The 23639-nt window shown below is 44.3% G+C and overlaps 1 pseudogene; it reads right to left on the bottom strand.

Moving 5' to 3' along the window:
* Positions 1-12471: 12471 nt before the first annotated feature.
* Positions 12472-12789, bottom strand: LOC103743692 (annotated as a pseudogene).
* Positions 12790-23639: the final 10850 nt, after the last annotated feature.

The following is a 23639-nucleotide window of genomic DNA, read 5'->3' as shown; positions in this document are numbered from 1 at the left end:
CTTTTTGGGTTTTGTTGATTTCAATAGAAAGCAACTAGCCAGTGTTCTTAACTGATGAGTCATTGTTTATTCTTGAATCATTTAAAAATATTTTATACTTTATACTTTTAGAATATTTAGTTTATTGATATTTATTTTTATTTATGTATGTATTTATTTATTATGCTGTCATAGATAGATGTCTTGCAGAGGGGGATCTGGGAGGAGGTAGGCAGGATGCCTGGGTGTAGAGCGGGTATCCTTTCCATCTGTTTAAAACTCACAGATATTAAGACCATCGATGGGTCAATTCCTTTTTATTTTATTTTTTTCTCCCTCTTCCCCCTTCTTCTTCTCCTTCTCTTCCTACTCCTCCTTCTCTTCTTCCTCCTCCTCCTCCACCTCCTCCTCCTCCTCTTCCTCCAACTTCTTTCCCTTTCCTGTTTTGCTGGCCGTCAGACAACATCTTTCTCTCCTTCAATCCTTTGGTAATATCCTCATTCAATCCTCGCAATATGTGGAGACAGATTTCAGTTCATTGACTTATTTTCTCTCCTGTCTATCCTCACAGGGTCCCTCTATCTCCAAAGGGAGCCCCAGATTCAGAATTCAGAACTCATGATGAGATGGATGGTGACACCACAGAGCAGAGCTGCAGCCAGGTGCTTCCTCCTGTGCCAGAGCCAGTGGCCAAGATGAACAGCACCTGAAAGGGGGAGTGAGGATGAAAGAAAAACAAGAAACAGAGAAAGATACTTGGGAGGACTGTCAGTAGAGACTGCAGCCTCAGTTTATTTTAGCTCAGCCTTTTTATACGGTAGAACATCAGATAGCCACAGTTTGCTTAGCTGAATTGGCTTCAACAGCTCTTTTTTCCCACCTATATCTGAGGGTCAAGGAATGGTCAAATACTTGTGAATACAACCATTTAACTATCTTCCCTAAATTATCAACACATTCTTCCTAACTTGGCAGAACAAATCAGTACTTGTGTGCAAAACACACAAACTCTTGAGTCAAGGTGAAAGATCATAAAATAAACAAGCAAGCCTGCCACAGCTCAGTATACATAATGGCTGTGCTTATACTAATAGCTCCCAACATCTCCACATTTTTTATTTTTCGTAACCCCAGATCATGCTATATCCAGGACAGAAGGACTGTGCCTGTCTTAGGTTGCCTTCTGCTAGAGCAAAGCCTTACCCGTCATCGGCACATAACTTCCATCAGCTATGCCCTGTCTTAGGTTGACTTTCTTCCAGAAGATCTTACCCGTCTTTGACTACCAGCCTCCATTAGGGGAGGGAGTGCAATCTCATATCATGCACAGTAGCCTTGACTTGCCACAAGGATTTCATAAATAACTTTACTGCCACTGGAAGAAAACAAAGACATAGGAGGAAAAGCATGCTAAGTCCCACTAAACCATTCACAATGGAAGTGATAGAGGACCATGATGGTAAGGTGGCTCTCACCTTCTTTAGAATATATGTCACTGCTTTCGCTGCATCAATGTCAAGAGGTTTAGAGTTCCTAAAATTCAAAATTTCCTGATGTAACATGATCAAATCCAAAGATATGTTTTCATGATGCCATATACCATGCAGGTATGCCTTGATTTTGTCCCATTCATATACACTACTATTATATATTTTTGAGATTACAAAGATCCACTCGTAATTTGCATGACAGGACAAATGAATTCTTATTTTTAATCCCTGAATTTCATCACCTAAATACTGGACCATTTCATATAGAGCATTTAGCTTGTGTTCTAACCTATTATCTATATCTCCTTGTGTTCCTAATGCTAAAGTAACATTTTCAGATAATTGATTAACATAGGTAGCTGTCTGCACCCTTTGGGAGAGGGCCACTGCAGAAGTTGTAATAGATGCCAAAAGGGTAGTTAAATCAGTAATCCTTGCAATGATCAGTCCCACAGCTCTACGTGATCTTTCTAAGACTTTCTCCATTTCTAGCAGCAATTGCAACCCTTTTTTGCTATACCAAGGACATGATACATAAAAGGGAATCAAAACAAAAGAGGGTTGTCTAAGAATCATAACTTGAGTTGCGTTAGGCAATACAGAAATACAGTTAGTAAGGTGACACCCAATGCAGCAAATATTAAACACCCTATCAGTATTATTAATGCTAATATTAATATCCCCTGCCAATAGTACAAGGGCAAATCAACACAGGCTATAATTGAGCCTTTTAAAGGGCACCCAGACGTTGTCCTTGTCTTTGAATTAGAACAATCAGGTAATCTTTCTGTGCAACTGCACCCAGATCCCTGGCCCTCTATGGAGCCCATGGCAGTGGCTAATTTCCAAAGATATGTTTGCTGATACTCCAAATCAGACCACCATAATCCTGCTGCCAAACCCTTACTCCAATCTTCTTCCTCTGTCTGAGGACACTCCACTGTACCTCCCTGCTGATTCCCTGACCAATCTAAAATAAACCTATCAGTACCAGTTACATTATATCTCAAAGGTATTTTTCCCAGGCACCGCCTCCACAATAAGGTTTTATTGCTGATCTCATGCTCATGTTCACAGGGTGGAAATGCTTGCCGAGAAATTTTTCCCTGTACTCTATTACCTCTCAGTAATAGCACTTTGGCATTGGTACAGCATCCACCTCATCCCACAAGCACATGGTCATCTACTTCTACACACCCAGACTTATTAACATTTTTAACACAACAAATAGGCAACCCACTTCCCGATCCTGAATAATTAAAATTCGTCGCCACTTGCATCATCAGGTGTTTTGAAGCGGGCCGAGTGATTAACCGAGAGTCATTCACCGTTACTACTATCTCTTTTTCTTCTCATATCGCAGGGTGCAATATTGGTGAATCAGGAACATAAGTCCAGTATAATTCAGCCAAGATCACTTGCAAGAACATCATCATCAGCCATGTTTGCCACCTCACTATTCTTTTCCACTTCTTTTTCTGGCACTTGTCTGGTGAACCTCGCCAGCCTTTCCAGCAGCCACCTGGCTCCATCCACGTCCTACGGAAAAACACAAACATGCTCTCACTCCCATATCAATATGGGGTTAGGGGCATTCCATTGTCCAGTTAAAGGATCCTTCCACCTGACTTGAGCATAGGTATCCTGTGACTGGGGGTACCACATTCTATCTGCCATAGAACGATCATTTTTGTCCAAATTCAAAAAATTTAAAATGAAAAGAGTATGATGTAAGAGATTACTTGGTGTCTCTGGACATATAACTCCCTCTAAAAGCAAGCACCCGCTATCTGCTTCCAATCGCTAGGTGGAAGCGCATCAGTGGATAGGGATTGTAACAAAGCCTGGGTGAAAGGGGCAGTGGGACCATACTGAGCACAAGCGGTTTTTAGCTTTTTAGCTATTTAAACAGCACAAGAGCATGGCCCAGCAACCGATTTCTTTGCTGGTCCACAGTCTCTGTGACAGAAAAGACCTGAAACCCTTGCACAGACTCCCCTCATTCTACTGTGGCTCCAATAACCTGATGCAGCAGGGAATGCATAGTTTTGAGTGGATACCAAACTCCTGGCGGGGGTTTCTGAACTACAGCAACTGTGGGAAATGGAGTGACTTCAAGGGATTTAGGAGGAGGTGGATCAAATCCTACTATAACAGAGGGTGTTGGGGTTGTCCTAGCTCTTTTCTCTTTGTTATTTAAATTTTCCTTTTCAAAGCCTCTAACTGCACCCTTAATGGCTCAATTTCCTGATGATAGTTGGGCTTCTCAGACAAAGCAATTAGAGGTAGATATTTTTCCTGATCATGCTTAACTGCCTCCTCTCCTAGGGCAGACTCATCTTCAGGGTCAAGAGATCCTTCTTCTAGACCCAGGCTGGAGTCTTCAGAGGAGGGTGGCAAGGCTAATGGAGCCAGCTCTGGCAGAGAGGAAAGTTTGGTTTCACTTTTACCCAAGCTGCCGCTTATCGGATTCTCCTCTTTAGTCTAGTGAATGTTCCTTCCTTTGCCTTCTCTGCCTCATGCCACGGATCAAGAGAGTCTCTGACCAAAGCCCACAATGTAAAAGCATCTATGGCAACTTTGGAAGGACCCTGCACATCATAGTAACCCTGCATATTCCCTCCAACCTGTAGCCACACATTTAAACTCACTGTACCTTCTTCAGGAAACCAAGGACAAACCTTTCTACAAAGTCTAAAAAATTTACAAGTTGCTTATGTTCCACTTTTGCTCCTCAGGCCCGAAGGTTATTCTTTAACATATGTACAAAAAGCAAGCGACTGTTTCCTTGCCCCATTTTCTCCCAAGATAAATACTCTCTGCTCCCCAATTGTACCAAGTGCACTCAGTTTCTCCAGTGGTGTCCTTCACTTTTTAACCTGCTTTTGAGGCCCTTGTTTTGGTGCCACCTGCCAGAGCCAGCCATCCAAGAAGAACAGCACCTGAAAGGGGAAGTGAGGGTGAAAGAAAAATAAAGAGGCAGAGAAAGATATTTGGGATGACCGTCAGTAGAGACTGCAGCTGCGGTTTATTTTAGCTCAGCCTTTTTATACGGTAGAACATCAGATAGCCACAGTTTACTTAGCTGAATTAGCTTCAACAGCTCTTTTTTCCCACCTTTATCTGAGGGTCAAGGAACAGTCAAATACTTGTTGTGAATACAACCATTTAACTATCTTCTCTAAATTATCAACACATTCTTCCTGACTTGGCAGAACAATTCGGTACTTGTGTGCAAAACACACAAACTATTGAGTCAAGGTGAAAGATCACAAAGTAAACAAGCAAGCCTGCCACAGCTCATTACACGTAATGGCTGTGCTTATACTCGTAGCTCCTGACACTCCTAAGACTGAATTTGTAACAAAAGAGACCTCTCCAGATTTGTGATTTTTGTACACTCCTGGAAGCTTTACGTGGGTGTCCGTCTGGTGAGTTTCCAACCTGGTCTACCCATTCTTCCTGAGGCGTGACTGCCAATGTGGGAACACAGAAATTTACTAATACGGATGCAGGAGGGAATGTCCCCCACCATTTGGGTCCATTGCCCTAGGCTGTCCATCCCATCTGCCCCCTTTCAATAAACAATTGTTGCTATTATGTGATCTCATCTGATCTTTAAAATCTCATGGGATTTCCTGGTGTGGATTATGGTGACTTTGTAATTTGTGGGGAGGGGAGAACCCTATGACAGAGCACAATCAACATACTGTCAGTATGCTCAATAAGCCATTGGTTTAGTTTGCTCAAAGGAAGGAAAACTGGTCAGCTTGTGTGTGTGTGTGTGTGTGTGTGTGTGTGTGTGTGTGTGTATACATTTCCTGGTTTGTTCTTCATTGCTGTGACAAAACACTCTGACCACTACCAACTTGGGGAGGAAAGGGTTTATTTAGCTTACAACTCCCAGGTTGCAGTTCATCAGGGAGCCCAAGGTAGGAACTCAGGGCAGGAACCTGGAAGCAGGAACTGGCACACGGGCCATGAGGAATGCTGCCCACTGGCTTGCTCCCCTGGCCCCTGCTCCACCTGCTTTCTTATGCTACACAGGCCCACCTGCCCATGGGTGGCACCACCCACAGTGGGCTGGGCCCTCCCACATCACTCATCAAGAAAATGCCCCTCAGACATGGCCACAGGCCAGCCCGATAGAGGAAATTCCTCAACTGAGGCTCCCTCAACCCAGGTATGTCAAATTGACACTAAAGCTATCCAGCACAGTATGGTTATCTGAATATTTGTCTGGTCCACTTTTTAGGCCAGATGATTGTGTTGGATAGCTGGAGCTGGAGTTACAGGTGGTTGTGAGCAGCCTGATGCAGAGCTGGGGACTAAGGGTCAGTCATCTGGAAGAGCTACAATCATCCTTAACTGTTGAGCCATGTCTCTAGACTCAGAACTCAATTTTCATGTCAGATTAATACTGGAACACGTATAAAGGCCGAGTTTGTGTGTGCATTGATTTGTTGATGGACACTGGAGTCATCTCCACTCTTTGTCTATTGTGGAGAATGCTGTAAGGGTTGCTATCCTGTAAGTATCTATATGACTCCCTTGCTCTTATTTTGGGTAAGTAGCTGGGAGTGGGCCTGCAGGCTCATGTGATAATTCTGCTCAGTTCTGTTAGAAGCTGCCTAAATTTCTAGATTGACTGCAGCATTTTACATTTCTTCAAGTAGTGTATAAGGATGCCAGTCTCCCAACATTCTTATTAATGTTTCTTTAATTTTTGATTAGAAAAAGCTATGGGAACCTCTGTAAGTTTGGAATGAGAGTGCACTGTAATTTTTATTTGCATTTACACATTGACTAACGGTATTCCACATCTTTTCACATTATTTTTATTTTACAGGATGGTCTTTCTTAGGCAGGGTTGCCATGTCACCCAAACTGGTGACAGACTTTCCATCCTTGTTCAAATTCTGGGATTACAGACATTTGCCACCGTATTCTACATTTATGTAATTACTAGCTTGACATTTTGAATTGTTTGGAGACATGATTATAAATGTTCTTTGTATTAGTCACCTCTCTGTTGCTGTGATAGAAACACTGTCCAAAGCAACTTATAGAAGGAAGAGTTTATTTGAGCTTATGGTTCCAGTGGAGGCATGGTGACAGGAGGTAGATGGAGCAGGAGCAGAAAGCATAGCACTCACATCTTCAAGAAGACACAGGAAGCAAAAGAGAGACCTGAGACTGGGAAAGGCTCTCAGTCAAACCACCACATTCCACTCCCTGGCCCCCAGTATGCTCATGACTATATAAAAAGCAAAATCCATTTAGCCCAACTGTAGAAGTCCCCATAGTCTTTACCAGTCTTAATACTATTCAAAAGTCCACAGTCCAAAGTCTGTTCTGAGACTCAGGTCAATCTCTTAAATTTAATCCCCTGTAAAATGTAAAGACAAATTATATAGCCCAACACTTAGTGGTGTAATTCCCCTAATGCCTCCATTTTATATAACTTCAACTGGTAAATCATCTGATCATCAGACCACCTCTAGGAAGGCAGGTTGTGCTAAACAGAAGGGTGGAATATCTAGTGTGTTGATGAGATAGAGAATTTTTCCTGCTTGTAATCTACCTATGGGTGCAGAACTTTGTAGCTACAGCCATGTAGTCTGTGAGTTGCCTGCTCTCCTGAATTCTGCAGGAAAACGTAATTTCCCATTTTCTTCTTTATGCCTTTCTTACTAAACATTCTTTCTTTAAGTCTTCGGGCTGCCCCTAGCCTCTTACATTTCTTTACTTTTGCTCTAAAGCTTTCTTTTCCCAGCCATGTGGCTGCAAGTTAGCCATGTGTCTGACTGCCTCTTCAAGGCAGCTTCCAAGATTACCAGCTCACCTGCCGTGGGGATTTCTTTTTCTTTAAAATTGTAAAAACTTAATTTGGCTGATTTGGAACTTTTTGAGTCTGGGAAGTCTTTCCTGGTGGTCCTGAACTCCATAACAGTGGAACCAAATGCACATTTCCATTCCAAAAGGGACAGACAGAGGTATAGTGAGAAATACCAGACCAAAACAAAACTGAAAACCATAAGGGGAAACACCAAATACAGTAGCTCCACATTCGACTCCTGGGACATTACTTCCAATGGGCTTAGATGGCTCAGCTTCTCTGGCTTTGCTGAGTGAAACATACATCTCTCTCTTGGGCTGGCACCAGTCCTTGTGTGCATCTGTTCTTGGCAGATGTCTCACAGCTCTGGCATCACGAACATCTTCTTGGGGTCCCCATTGCCAACTAGGCTTCACCCTCACAGCTTTGCACATTAGCCTATCAGAACCTTCTTTATGCAGAGGCACCCCTGCTGCCTGATGCCTGGCCTCAGTGGCTCTCAGAATGCATGGAGGAAGAACCGATGATCCCTTCACTCTTAAACATTTCATGTCTCTAAAGCCAGCATGGGATGAATGACACTGCCAAGTTTCCCTACAAGTTTGGGATGGACTCCAGCCTGCTTCATCCACTTTAGAAATTTTTTTTTCTTCAGTGTTTTTTTAGTAGAAAAGTCCTGTAACATTTTCTTTTCATGAGTTGAAGGTATGGTCTTACCCTGGACACTCCATTGTTTAAGGGCAAATCTCGAGGTCCCTCCTTAATCTCTTTAATCTCCTTATCAAAGGGATCTTATCCTTCAGCATGTGCCTTGGCTCCAACATTAATCTTCTTGGTGTTTGTTTCGATCCAAACTGTACATTTGTATTTCTTGCTTCCCCATTTACTCTTTTTCACTGTAGGTCTACATAATATTCACTATTAATAGCCACACCAACATTTCTCCATGTGGTTGGCTTGAAATTTCTTCTACCAGGCTTAGCCTTAGGTGAGTTTTTTTGCAGTGGGTAGACTCCAGTCAGAATATTTGCCAAAATATCCCAATTGCTACTTATGTCCTTATTTCCCTCTGGAACTACTATCCCTTATCCATTTTGAGGTGAGAGTTATGCTTTTATGTCATCAATAGTTTCCCAAGAGAATCTAGCCTTCAAAATGGGAATTTTTCATGCAGTATGGAATATGGGATCTATTCTTTTTTCCTGATTTTACATTGAAATGATCTATTTCCATTTAGAATTTGTTCTGCTAGGAGATAAAAAATGAAGAGGCAAGGTCAGAGAGCATGACAGGAATAAGGATATTCTCAGAATTTATCTTTAGTTTGGTACAATGGCTAAATTTTTTATGTTAATTTCAATTTGTTTTTAATATATCTTTTAAACTTTCATGTAGTTTTTAGAGATCATTAATTTTTGTATATTAGCAGCATTATAATTTCTTCAAATATAATTTTTACATTCCACTTTAAACAGGCTGCCCATTCATTGTCTTTTGTTTTATTTCTTAGGACTTCTATTTTTTACACACAAAAATAACAAACTTGGGGGGTGTGTTTAAGAGATTGCTCAGTGATTAAGAGCACTTGTTGCTCTTCCAGAGGACCAAAGCGCAATTCCCAGCAAGCACATTGGGTGGTTTACAACTGCCTGTAATTCCAGCCCCTGGGGGATCCATTATCTCTGGCTTGCAAGAGCCCTTACACTCACATGCACAGATAGACGTATAAACACATCACAAAATAAAAATGAATTTTTGAAATTACCAATTTTGGAAGATGAATGTGTCATAACAAGTCAGGTCATACAAACTCAGAAGAGTAAAAAATAGAATGCTTACCCTCATATACAAATCCTATCCAACCAACCAGCTGGCTTTCATTCAGTTTTGTAGCTCTCACTCAGCTTGGTTTAAATCTGCTTTTCCAAAATTGTCTTGGGTCTGTATTTGAAGTTTTCAGGCATCTTTGTGACACATATACAACTTTTGGGGGTGGGGGCAAATCACAGGATTCAAGTCATCTGGAGAGAGAGAGAGTAGCAGACAGACAGATGACAAAAACAGACAAGTAAACGAAGCAATCTGATTCACAAGCTCCATCCTTCCAATGTCAAGGTGAGTGGGTGCCACCTAGTGTTAATTGCACACAATTAGTAAGGATTGCTGGTTCACAAATATTCACTACTGCCCTTGGGGCAGGTAGCGGGCTGAAACTGGAACTTGGTAAGAGTCCAAGTCATCTGGGGCTACATAGGGAGATGGTAAGAGTCCAAGTCATCTGGGGCTACATAGGGAGATCCTGATGTAAAGAAATGAATTCATAATGAATAAAATAATTAGTCAGACAAAAACTGAAAGAAATGTCACCTGCCAAAAAGGAAGGTAAAAATATGATAGAAGGTGGAAGAGAGGGAAAAGAAAAGGTAAGAAATTCAATAATTGGGGCAGAAAAGCAGAATGGAGACAGATGACGGGACTGTCTACTTGGGAATAGGAAGGGGAACAGCAATATGCAGATAGGGATAGATGGAGATTGGGAAAGGTAGAGAGTATGGAGGAAAGGAATTGAAAGAGGAAGCTGGGGAGGGTCATTACTTAGAAGAATGCACCTGCTCATCAGGGAAGTGGGGGCTGACAGGGCCTACTGATGCATACCTGACTCCAATCACAACACACAACACTCTTAAGGTGCAGGCCTTCAAAGAACTATGAGTCCCCATGTGCAAGGAAGTCCTCAGAAGCTGGGTCAACCACCCATTCTCAATAAGGTAATAAAAGAGACCAAAAACAACAGGAAAACCATAAAGGGAAAATTTATTCAAAGTGATGGTTTCAAAAAGAGCAACAAAGATCCAGGGACAGTACCCCCTCCCCTTACCTAATAAGAAGATAAGGTTTATCTAGAAGAGATATATCTACCTAAGTAGTCTGGGATACAGAAGACAGAACTTGCTTGTCTTAAAAAGAAGCAAAAGGGGGATGTGGTAACCCATGCATTTAATCCCACTACTGAGGAGACAGATACAGGTAGACCCTGTCTCAAAATGAAAAAAAAAAGTTATTTTTAAATAAAAATATAAAACTGCTACAAGGGTAAAGTTTAAAATTTAAAAACCTGGGGCTGGGAATAGTGGTCCATGCTTTTAATCCCAATATCCAGAGGCAGAAGCAGGCAGATATCTGTGAGAGCAGAGGCCAGCCTGGTCTACATAGTGAGTTCCCACCTATCTTGAGGCTACAGGGAGACTCTGTCTCAAATTAAAAAACAAATAAATAAAATAATCCTTTGCCATTTGTTCTCTTTTCTTCAAAACTGTCTGATTTGTTGGTCTGCCTGTTTGGTGCAATTCTGAGATTGTCTTGTCTGGAGGATAGCTGGATAAGATTTTCTACTGTTCTGTGGGTTTGTCTGATAGGTTGTCTGCTGATAGGCTTCTTTCCTGTGCAGAAGCAAAAGTTCCTCTCTCTCTTCTCTCTGTTTCTGACCCTTCTCTCTGAATTTCTCTCTGTCTCCCTGTCTCTATCTCTTCCTATCCTCTTGGGATGGGAGGCCCTTTGAAAACACTAAGGAGAGTCTGAGTCATCTTGTATTTTTAAATTCCTCACATCTACATAACCAGAGATAGGAAGATCTCTGTGGGGTTCAGATTCTGGCCAGCCAGGCCTATCCACATAGCAAGTCCCCCAGTATATTAGTTACTTTTCTGTTGCTGTGATCAAAGCACTGACCAAAGTCAACTCAGGGAGGAATAGGTTTATTTTATCTCTTATTGCCCAGGTCACAATTCACCAGTGACTGTGGGAAGGCAATGCAGGAACTCAGGGCAGGAATGGAGTACAGACCCTGGCAGGAATTCTGCTTGCTGACTTGTTCCTCTGACCCATGGTCAGCCCACTTTCTTATACAGCACAAGATCACCTGCCCAGGCGTGGCACCACCCACAATACTTTAGGCCCTCCCACATTACTCAACAATCAGGAAAATGGCCCACAGACATATCCACAAGTCAATTCAATGGAGGAAATTTCTCAGTTCAGGTTTCCTCCAAGATGCTGTGTCAACTTGGGTTAATTCATGCCAGCAGACCCCAACAAGCTAACACTGAAGTTTGGGGCCACGAATTATACCTTAAGTGCTACATTGTTATGTTTCAGTGAGGGTCTATGGGATTACTGGCACAGATGTATACCTGTCCTAAGACCCTGATGAGAAATTCCTTCTGCTTGCATCTCTGCAGAAACAGATATTAAGAGAACGGGTGAAGTCATTCTTTAACCACAGAATTTATTTCAAAGTCATTACAAACAGATGTGTCTTTGGTATTCGTTCCTCAAGATAGCTTTGAGGTCTTTAGTGTCCTTGGTTCCTAAAAGCACTATAAAGTGAGTACTATATGTATGTCCTCAAGTATAAAATCAGTCATTCAATGATTAAAAACTGTATCAGACACCAACAAAGTACCATTAAATGCATGAGTGTATGTGTTTTGTTTCATCTTCATTAAAGGTTCTGAGGCCTGCTTCACAGGAGGGAATTCCTAAAGTAACTGGTGCCTTAAACATGGTAAAAAGTCCGTGGCTCAGGAGATCGCAGGCCTTAGAGCAGAACACACTACTGCTGTTTTGTTAAGTGGATACATTGTCAATGTTCATGCTCCATAAGTGTGTTTGTATGTATAGATTACATTAGCAGTGCACTAAACCTCAGCCAGAGAAGCTTGCTTCTGCCAGTGAATACAGGGATTCTTTTGCTAGTTATCTAGCAAAAGTAGTGAGAGTGACTCTTGAGTGTGCAGTCCCTAAATGGGACCTCTATGTCCAACCACAGCACCCACACCAAGTCTCAGGGAACATCACAGAACAGGGGTATTAAGAGTGTAAAAGTAGGAAAATGTGCAGCAATGAGTTCTGTGAAGTGCTGTCTTTTGAATATGACCTAGCTGTTGCACTCATCAGTCACTACAACTAATCGAGATGAAGCTACTAAAATCAACAGTTGAGCAGGTAGTGGACACACAAACACACAGACATACAGATACAAATGCACACATACACACACAGGAGATAGAATGGAAATATGGGAGGTTGATAATCTTCCTCTTTCCTTCTTTTTTTTTTTTTTGAAGTGATCCATGATTTTATTGCCTTCATTACAAAATCTGCTTAGAACTGGATTACATGGCTCTTTCTCTTATCATCTCCCAACTCAAAATGCTTGCATGTCTTAATAGCCAGCATTCTCTTAGATCTGCAGTTGGACTCAACACACCAGAGCCTCAATGCAATGTTCATTGTGGTTTTAGCCTTCTTACAGAAAACAGGTTTAGTCTGCCCACCATTGCCACTCTGATTCCTTACATAACTGCAATTCCCCTAGACATACAGAGAATCCTTGTCCTTCCTGTACTGTGTCACTTTGTGGGGTTGGAGCTTGCAACATTTCTTGGAGAAAGTCTGGCAGGTTTTAGGAATGTCCACCATGCTTGTGGGAGTGCTAGCAACACAGAAAACGAGGAAGCCTTCCTTTCTTTCTTAAAGTGTTTTGGAAATCAAGCAGTCTAGGGACCTAGCACTCATTTGGCAGGAGGAGAGTAGCTGAACTGAGATTGTATTCATGTCTCCCATACCAGATGAGTTAGTACTAAGAAGTTTTAGGTCCAGAATTCCAACTTCCCACAAGTTTTCTAGGGTTTATTTAAATGATATGATCACCAGCATATATCCAAGGACCATCATGGAGGGGAATATCCTTGTGGGTAAAACAATAAAGCACACTTACAGAAGCAGATATCAAGAGCAAGGGCAAAAACACCCTTTGCAACAACTTTAAACACCACTGACACTTTAGGGAGCAGGATCATTGCAAAAAGATATTCTACCAGATCACCATTGTATTGTCTCTTATGGTAGCTATGAGATCTTTTGTTTTCTCCTTGACAGCTCTTAGAAAACAATGCTGGCCAAACTTACACCTACTACAAAGGTCATTCCTGGATAACTACTGAGTCCTAAAATGTACAGTGTTTCAGTGTTTGTGAAAAAATGATGCTGAATGCACACTAAGTAACATTAAACCCCTGGGGTATGTATGTATCTATATATTGTTGCTCTCTCTCTCTCTCTCTCTACACACACACACACACACACACACACACACACGAGCATCCAAGAGCAGGCACCTGTGGGGAGAGAAAGAGAATGATGAAAATATATACTTGTACAAAATTATCGAAAAATAATAATAGTGATATTAATCATCATAATTAAAAGAAAAACAAAAGACACACTGATGTAGGTAAAAGCATGGTGCTGGAGGAGTCCCTTTTGCCCTTCAACACCCTCTGTGCTTACCTCTTTCTGTAAGGCTCAGAACAGTGAAAAGGAAGGCCTTCAGTCAAGCAGGATCACATCCTGGGTCCAAAAGCAGAGATCCAAAATGGAATGTAGGAATGTAGAGATCCAAGTAGGAATGTAGGTGTGTCGGTAGACTGACCTTTCCTTCTTTTACACCTGTCTTTTATAGTCAATTGCCACCAAGTTACATGGAAGGTCCAGTTTCTCTTTCCTTTTTGCTTGCCCCTACCCAGAATCCCACAAATGAAATCATCTGTCTGAAGTGCTCATACTGCAGTGCAGAATATTCTTGTGTGGTGCGAATTTTCCTGGGAAGAGAAATCTGAAGAAATGATCCATCTGTCACAGACAGAGTGAACAAGATTTCACCAAAGTGAACCAATGAATTTATTGAGTATACATGGGTGAAGGGAGTGTGTGCTTATTGAGGTCATGAGTGTGGTGACCTCAAGAATGCCCCTTGGTCCCTGAAAGATGTTAGATCAATACAGTGAAGCCTAAGGATGAAGATGACTTCTAGGCATCTTAATTACAGTGAATCTTCCAATATCCCTGTATCCCTTATATTGTGTTGAGAGGAAGAGTTTGGGTGTTTGGAATTCCAGTGCACTGCAGAGGGTGTATCTTGAGGGTTTGACATTTCTGCAAGAAGAACACATGGATACATAAAGTTCTAAAGAAAGTGACACTGAAATCATGACCAAAACACACAAAACCAGGGGAACATTCTGATGTGTCCAAAACAAGAAACTAAAAGGAAATGCTGAAGGGAGACGTGTGTGCGTGTGTGTGTGTGTGTGTGTGTGTGTGTGTGTGTGTGTGTGTGTTTGCTGAAACTGGCAGGGTTATGTGCTCCAAGCCACAATTCAAGTCACATATTTCTAAGGTCAATGAGATTTTAAAGGGAAGGAAGGGCTTAGTGAATTTATTTTTCAGATCAGCTCTGAATAACAATTATTTATTGAGTTCATTGGAAGAGAGCAGTTGGGCAAAGCAGCCTAGGGCAACTGACCAAGTTAATTGGGCAAGGGTGAGGGATGTCTCCCTTCATCCAGATGAGTATCTTTGTACATTTCCACATTATCATTTGTGCCTCAGGAAGAAGGGCAGTCCAGACTGGCATAGTGGTGTGTCATGAATTTTAAGACATCAGCTGATACCAGTGAAAAAGTTTCAGGTGTGTGTGCAAATCAGGGGGATCCCCCATTGACACAGCACCAAACACTGTGTTGCAGCTCTTTGTAGTGTCACCCATCAAGTCAGAAGTTCTGAGTCTGGGGCTTTAGAGATAGCCCCTGACCCTGTGTGGATAGAAATAAAAGAAAGTCAGTGAACTGAAGTGAGGAGAGAACCCTATGGATCACACACACACACACACACACACTGTCCTCTGACCTGCCCATGTTTGCTGGCATTCTCGTGCTGGGTGGGAGGTGGGTGGGGAGGATGGGAGGGAGTCCTCTGACTTGTAAACTGCTTTTTAATTGAACTTTCTGTATTTATGAAAATATTCTAAGGCTGGTCATTGTGCTTTACATCTGTAATCCCAGCACTGGGAAGGTATAAGTGGAAGGATCAGGAGTTCAAAGACATCTTCCTCAGCTACATAGCAAGTTTGAGGCCAGCCTGGGCTATAGGAGACCCTGTCAAAAACAAAACAAAAAACAATAGAACAGAAAAGAAAATATCCTACTATTATATAATCTGTGTTCTCCAATAAGGTGCCTAATGAACACTTGAACAAAAATTATTTATTATTATTATTATTATTATTATTATTATTTTAATTGAGATAGGGTCTCCCTGTAGCTCACAGCTGGCCTAGAACTTGCCATGTACACCAGGCAGGCCTTGATTTTACAGAGATCTGCCTGCCTCTACCTCCTGAGTGCTAGGATTAAAGTCAAAATCCACCATGACTGGCAAGAAACAAACATCTTAAATTTTATTTATTTTATTTAATTTTTATGTGTATGACTGTTTTGCCTGCATGTATGTAAGTACACTTGTGCATGCAATGCCCTGCAAAATCCAGAAGAGGGCATCGGATCCACTGGACCAGGAGTTACTGACAGTTGTTAGGCACCATATGGGTGCTGAGAATTGAACCGTGGTCCTCTGGAAGAACAGCAAGTGTTCTTAACTGCTGAGCCATTTCTCCAGGCCCTAATCTATTACTTTCATTTTATGTGTATAAGTGTATTGTTTGCATGTATGTAAGTGCACCCCAGTCAGGTAATGCATGCAGAGGTCAGAGGAGGGTGTTGGAGTCCCCTGGAAGTAGAGTTATATATGGTTATTAAGAGCTGTGTAAGTGCTGGGAAATCAACCTGGATCCTCTTTAAGAGCAACCATTGCTTTTAACTGCTGAACCATCTCTCCACTCCCCTTAGTTTTGTGTATAAGTCTTTTGCCAGGATTTATGTAAGTGCCTTACATGCGAGCAATTCCCAATGCCACCAAAAGAGGGTATAGGATTCCCCTGGAACTGAAGTTACATCCAGTTGTTAGCTGCCACGTGGGTGCTGGTAATTGAACCCATCTCCTTTGAAAGAGCAGACAGGGCTCTTAACTTCTGACCCACTCTCCAACCCCAGGATGCAAATTTTAACGGAATTTATGTCACATGTGGCTAATGACTATCATACTGGACAGTGACCCTTATCCAGGTTGAGGTGGAGGAAACACAGGTAAAATAGAGGTGTGTTGAAGGAAAAATTTGGAATTCACGTTAGACACCCCCTACCAAGTACCCAATCCAGTCTGATGGCTCAAGGGAATATGCTTCTCTAATCTGTGCCCATCCAAGGCCAACAAGAACTTCCGTTACCACGTGCGAACCTCTCAGATTGCCTCTGCTGGATTCCCAGGCCAGGACCTGGACACTGAGGGAGCCAATCCACAGACAAGGCTTTTCCTGCAGCACGTCTATGGAGAAGGGATGTTCATCAGCTACTTGGTGTGGTGCCTGACTTAATGAAATTCTTGTTCAACAGCCCCCCCCACCAAGCCCAGCTGGTGACAGCAGTCCTGGAGTACCTGCCCCTGCCCCGTCTCTCCTGCCCCTACTCTGCTCCTGCCACCCTCCACCCTGCCCCCCTACCCCAGTGCTAGGGAGTCTGAGCCTACTCCCTCCCTTCCCACAAGCACAAGCCTGGCATCTCAATGCCTGGTCGCGACCAGGACTGCGCTCACCCTGCCGGACTGAGTCCAGGTGATGCTGTGCACACCCCCAAGGACACCCCGCACAGGACTCCCACCATCACGTGGACACCACCCGCAGGGCTTCCGCAATCCGCCTTCTGTGGATGGCCTGTAGCTCTCTAGCCACCACTGGAGTTTTCCCGGCACACCAGATGCCTCCAATAGAGTTCCTGGCCCAGCTGCCCAGGCGTTCCACCATCCACTCTTTTGCTGACTAACATGAAAGTCCAGACTTGGGGTGGGGGATACTCTAGGGAGAGAGGGGCCGGTCTTTGGGGCCGCATCTTCCCAAGGAGGGTTCCGGATAGCTTCTGATCCTGAACACCTACCAGGCCGGGAAGCCAGGGGAAACAGTGGCTGAGGTTGTGGAGGGGCTGCAGCATGGTGAACATTGCTGAGCAGGGCACAGTCTTCTGCCCTCTCCTGATGGGTTCCCCAAGGAGATTGACTCTGGCTAGGAATTCCAGAAGATGCCAGCTGCTCTTTCTTAAGACAGTGGCACCGCACCTCGGCTTCACCAAGTACTTCTGAATGCACATGGCTGGGGATCTTTCACGGTGAGTCTGAGCTTCCCTGCCTGCCCCACCCCGGGCCGAGAACACCAGACCCTGGCTGGGCCCAGGAACCCCTCTCTGTCCCTGCTCAAGGGCTTTGCCATGCCAGCATCCCTGCCTTGTGCTCAGGTGGGGTTCGCTTGGTCCTGTACCCTTGCATCTTGTGCCAAAGAGTCCCCAGGGATCTGACCTCTCAGCAGCCTCCCTCAGCTCCTGTCAGGCAAGGTGCTGGAATCTGGACTTCCGGCTGTTGGATGATCTCCCTCCCCCTGAGCCCCTCTGTGACCTCTAACCTAGCTTTACTCTGGACCACCCATGACAACTGCGGGATCCTGCCCATGACTCTACAGGATTCCCAGGATGGGTATTGTCACAGGGTCTTGACTTTGAAATCCTCCCTGGAATCTGCGGCCTCTGCTCTGTCCAACCCTACCTTCCTTTGGGTTCCTGGCAGAAAGACGTTTTCTCTTCTTGCCAAAATAAAGAAGATTCTATAACATGGCTTTTTAAAAAGCATCTTGATAGCGTTCAGCCACAGGATGGACCAAAAACAGTTTCATGCCTCAGTGTGTCCATCTATTAAATGGCATTGGGGTCTGGAGGGAAGAGCCTGCATAACCTGATCTTTATGCCTACCTGGAATCTGGAGCAAGAACTCAATCATCTCGCAGAGTTTTCCCGTGCGAAGCTCCTGTATTTCTGACTTCCCTTTTCCGATCCAAGATACAGTGGCCATCCAGTAGCACATGCTTGCTTTACCCGAATTTTGGGCATGGTCTTAACACTGCGCATGCATGACTCTGAACTGGCTAAGCAGTTCACCACAGCACTTGTCTGAGAACAGAGGTGCTGGGAGAGTTTATGGAAGTCTTCCTTTGAGGAGGGGCACGGTTGGACGCTCAGCAGTCCTCCCAGGGCCGCTCTGACCTGCAGCTCCGCAGTTTCTCATCTCCTCTCAACCTGTCCTCCCTCAGAGGCTGCGCTGTTCCCATCTCTTTTCTTCCTTGCCTTCTCTCCCAGTGGGTGTTTCCCCACCCCCACACCTCTCCCCTCTCTGCCCCTCTGGTCCTGGAGTCCTCTACTCTCTCTGATCTGACCCATATCCCTTAGGAGGGAGATGTTGGGAGTCCTCTGAAGGGATCCTGTAGACAAGATCACCCCCGTTGCCCACTTGCCCCACACCCCTGGCTTTAGGTGTCTTCCAGGAGGATACGGGCCTGGCTACTCATGGCAGCACCCTCCATGAAGGGACCTAGTGAGCCCTGAGCCCTCTGCCCTGGGGACCTATGCATTTATAAGGTCTGTTTTGGCCTGCACCAGCGGAAGTTTAATTGTTGGACACCAATTGAGGTCACCCCCACTATGGGGATTCGCAGCTATAGGGGACGGTTCAGTTCCTAGGGGCCGGCCCCAGCCATAACGACTCTATGAGCAGAGTCATCCAAGGATCTTTAGGGCCAGCCGCTCTGCTTCCAGAGCCTGTACACAGCTGCCCTCTCCTTGCCTGGAGTGTGTCACTGACACTTCCAGAGGCTACAAGCCCATGGTGTACCTATAGAGGTGGCATTTGCAGAGCCTCACTGGAGGAGAGGGTCCTCTCTCAGGGTCTCCCCAGCCTCTTGCATCTGGTAGGGTCAGTGTGGGAGGCTGCATTACCCTGGCACTTGCTTTGGCATGGCTGTCCCTCAGAGTCCTGGCAGGAACAGTGAGGGGCAGTGGCAGGTGCTACAGGAGACGCCAGGCTTCCTGAATCTCAGCCACAGGCATCAGGGGCAACTGGGAGTGGCTTATGGAGGATGAGTGTGGCTGCGTGTTTCACTCCTTCCTTCTCTAGTTCATTCATTTGGGCATTCATCGACTCAACACATTCCCAGAGCCCTGTTCCAGTCCAGAGATTTTGCTCCAAAATGTTGTACACCCAGGGTTGAAGCCAACCTGGGTACTGCCCTGGGAGGGCAGAAAGAGATGTATGAACTGTCCGATTGACAGTTATAAAACTGCAGGTATCCAGTGAGGGGTATTCTGAGAATCTTGAAAAATTTGGCAGGGTCCAACCACCTGGCTTAGAACCTAGGCTGTGCTTCTTACTAGTTTTGTAACCCTGGCCTGGTGAATTTCCTTTTCTAAGGCTCAGTTTTCTGTACTCCAAATGGAGACAGTAGTAGTACTTCCTAGTTAAAATTAAAGGAAAACAGATATTTTTTTGTTTTTTTGTTTTGTTTTGTTTTTTTGAAGCAGGGTCTTCCAGTAGCCCCAGATGTCCTGGAACTCACTATGTAGACCAGGCTGGCCTTGAACTCACAGACATCCACCTGCCTCTGCCTCCCAAGTGCTGGGACTACAGGCATGCACCACCATGCCCAGCTCAGATATTTTTTTAATATTTTATTTATTTTGTGTGTGTGTGTGTGTGTGTGTGTGTGTGTGTGTGTTACCTGCATGTAGGTAAGTGCAACCGTGTCATCCTGCAATGCCTGCGGAGGACAGAAGAGGCTGTCAGATCCCCTGGAACTGGAGTTATGGACAGTTGTTAGCTGCCATGTGGCTGCTAGGATTCAAACCTGGGTCTTCTGAAGAACAGCCAGTGTTCCTAACCACTGAGCCATCTCTGCAGCCCCAGGAGACCCGATATTTAACATGCCTAATGTGTACTACATAGTTAATGTTCAGTAAATGCCATTATGTTTATTACTGTTATATGAAAAGTACTTCAGTAAAAGCATCTTTTCAGTCAATCATGTGTCAAAAATGTATAAATGCCACCATGACATAGCAGAAGACCAAGGATCCCCCTTCCCAGGAGCTCCTGGGAATCCTGTGCAGGAGACAAACACATTAACAGTGATAGCCCAGAGTTCTTCCAGGAAGAACCCAGAGGAAGTACTTGAGCTGGGATTGAGGAGAGCAGAGAAGCTTTCTGGAAGAGATGTCAGTCTTGAGAACAAAGGCACCAATGCCAGTAAACCAGGAAGTGGGGGAAAGGACATTCCAGAAAGAGTAAATAGCCTGTGCAGAGGCCTCAGGCCTGTCTATGGGATTCCAGGGAGCACGGAAGCCTGGAGAAGACACCTGACATAGCCAGGGGTCCGGCACATACTGGAGCATGGGTGGGAGGGAGCAGGAGTGTGGGATGTTGTTTTATAAAGTGGAAACATTCTATACTAAAATAGTATAGAAGCTGGGAGTGGTGGCAGAGGCAGGAGGATTGTGGGTTTTAGGCCGCTTGGGCTACAGATTGAGACTGACTTTTAAAAATACTTATTTGTTTTAAATTTGATTTGATTTGATTGTATTTTTGTATTTTAATGATGTGTGTGTGTGTGTGTGTGTGTGTGTGTGTGTGCATGTGAGACAGTGCTGGAGTTATAGGTTGCTATGAGCCACCTGATGTGAATGCTGGGAACTGGACTCAGGTCCTCTGGAAGAGCACTATGCTCTCTTAAACACTGACCCATCCCTCTAGCCCCAGTCTTTTAGAAAATACTTTATTATTTATTTTGTTTTATGTGCATGAGCTTATTGCCTGTATACGTGTACCCATGTTGCGCAATGCTCTTGGAGGTCAGAAGAGGGTGTAGGATACCTTGGAACTGAAGTTACAGATGGTTGTTAGCCACCATGTGGGTGCTGGAAATTGAACATGGGTCCTTTGCAAGAGCAGTCAGTCACTCTTGAGTGCTGAGCCATCACTCCAGTCCCCACTGTCTTTTTCTATATTATATTCATTATTTTTATTTTATGTATATGAGTGTATTGCCCGCTGTGTGTAAGTGCACACGTGTAAGTGGAATGTCTGTGGAGGTCAGAAGAGGCTGTCTCTACCCCTGGAACTGAAGTTTTGACAGTTGTTAGCTGCCATGTCGAATCTGGGTGCCCTGCAAGAGCAGTCAGTGCTCTTACTCACTGAGACATCTCTCCAGCCCCTCATTTTCTGGTCTTGAAGAGTCCCAGTTGGGGATTAGTTGAGCATGGAGGGCTGGACATGACATTCAGCTGCCATTGTGCTCAATCAGACAGTGTTCATGGCTGAGGCAGAGGGAGGTATGTTAAATGCTGGAATTGTGGGGGCAGGATTCTGCTGGAAGGCCCAAGGATGAGCCACTGAAACAGGCTTCTGAAGCATAGGAGTTAACTGTAAGGCGGACAAGCCTCTGTGAAGGCATTGGAGAGAATGGATTGGGACCCATTTCTCAGTTTGTCTAGCCTGTTTGCACAGGGACATGAGTGGGAGCCAGAAGCTGGCCTCAAGTGTCACAACGGTAGCTTGGCCCTTTCCTCTGGTGGTGCTGGGGAGCCACAGAATGGTTTAGATCAGGAGTAGGGCATTTATGTCAGGCAGAGCAGGATTTGGGGGGTGACAGACTGGAGGCTTGGTATTTTGGTCTCAACGGATACAATGAGTTTAGATCTGGGACAGAGGCTAAGGGTATCAAGAGGGATAAACCACGTAGAGAATTATTTGTGGATTTTTCACAATGAGATGGGAAGTAACTGACTGAGTGTTGGCTGCAGGAGGTATCTATAAACTCCTAAAACCTCCCTTGATCCCATCCTTCCCTTGTCCTCTATGAACCTTCATCTTAGCTGGCAGTGGTGGTGCAAGTTTATAATTCCACACTCAGGAGGCTGTGCCAGTAGGGTCTCAAGTTAGAGGTTAGCCTGGACTATGTAGCAGATCCTGTGTTTTCTTTTGGTCTTTTTGAGACAGAGTCTCCCTGTAGCCTCAGCTTTCCTGGAACTCTCTGTAGACTGCCTCTGCCTCCCAAATGCTGTGATTAAAGATGTGTGCCACCACGCCTTGCTAGATACGGTCTCAAAATAGCTTTTGCTATTCTGTTGTAGTCCAGGCAGGCCTTAAACTCATTCTCCTGCCTCAGCCTCCTTAGTGTCAAGATTACAGGAGTGTGCCACCACTTCTTGCTTACACATTTTATACCACAATCATTGTGGGTCTCTCTCTCCCCTCAAGGGCTATTGGCCACTGATCCATGAGAACAAAGGGAGCGGAAGTGACAAACGGGTTCAGGACAGCCATGAGCACAATGGAAAAGCCTTTCTGGGGAGTCAGATTCAGTGATATAGCTCCGTTTATTCAATGGGGGTCATGGAAAATATAGTGTGGAAGCAGCAGCCAAAGCTTCAGCTGATAGGTGCTCATAGTATGCTTTATTTACATGTGGTAGGGGGATCCTATCATCTGACTATAGGGCAATGCATAATTATCATATAGAAAAAAACTGGGGGCAGTTTTATTTCAGGTAATTATTCCAAAGATCATGTTCAAAATAAGGTCAGGCATCCGTGCTTGGTGGCACTTTCCAGGTAAGTCAGGAAGAGAGCAGGAGGCCCCCACTGAGAAAGGGAGTCCTTCCATATAGCCCTGAGCCCGTTAGAGCTATCCAGACATGGTGGATTACAACCTTATCAGCAGGGTCCCCCAACATCTCCCCCTGTTTTGTTTTACAATGGAGACGTGTCATCACAAGCTTTAAGACCCAACTCATCTATCTTGGGAGAATACAAAGTTTGATAATGAACCATGACCTGATTGATAGTAATTTTTGCAATGGTAGTAATATATCAGCAAAGAAATTGTATGAAACAGGGAGCAAGCATCAAAATGACACACAGCATGATCAAGGGCCTAAAAAAAGGTAGGAGCCATGAAAACAAGGGGTTACTAAACCAACCTAATTGTTCAGTGGGTTGAAATCTTGAAAATAGATTGTTACGAAGTTTTTGAGAGTATTAACATTGGCCTTGACAACATTTGAGTCATTCACAAAAAAAACAGCATTCCTCCATGAATACTACACATGTCCCCCGTGTTCAGCAGTTATTAAATCCAGTGCTCTTCTGTTCTGGAGCACAACCCCAGCAAGAGAGTTCATTTGTCCTTGGAGAGACTCAAGGCTGTCAGTCGTGGATGCCATTGCCTGGTCAAGCTTGTCTCGAAAGTCTCCTGCCAGGTGATGGTTTGTACAATAACAGCAGTTGCAGTGCCTCTGGCACTCAGGGAGAGGGCGAGTCTGAGTCCCACTACCAGGGGGATGAAGATTTCTCTCCATTGGCGGATGTGAAGGAGTAGGGTGGCCCTCTTCTTCCTTGAATAGGTACCCTGGGGTATAATCATTACGGGTACACAAAAGGTGGACAAAGAGGAGTTAATAAAGTGTTGGCTTTTCCTTTGCACCATAGAAAAAGAGGAGGGGCAACACC

Source organism: Nannospalax galili, unplaced genomic scaffold, assembly GCF_000622305.1.
Source record: "Nannospalax galili isolate Female #2095 unplaced genomic scaffold, S.galili_v1.0 scaffold1410, whole genome shotgun sequence".
Classification (NCBI taxonomy): Eukaryota; Metazoa; Chordata; class Mammalia; order Rodentia; family Spalacidae; genus Nannospalax; species Nannospalax galili.
Note: the sequence above shows the minus strand (reverse complement) of the source record. Positions and strands in the feature narration are given on the sequence as shown.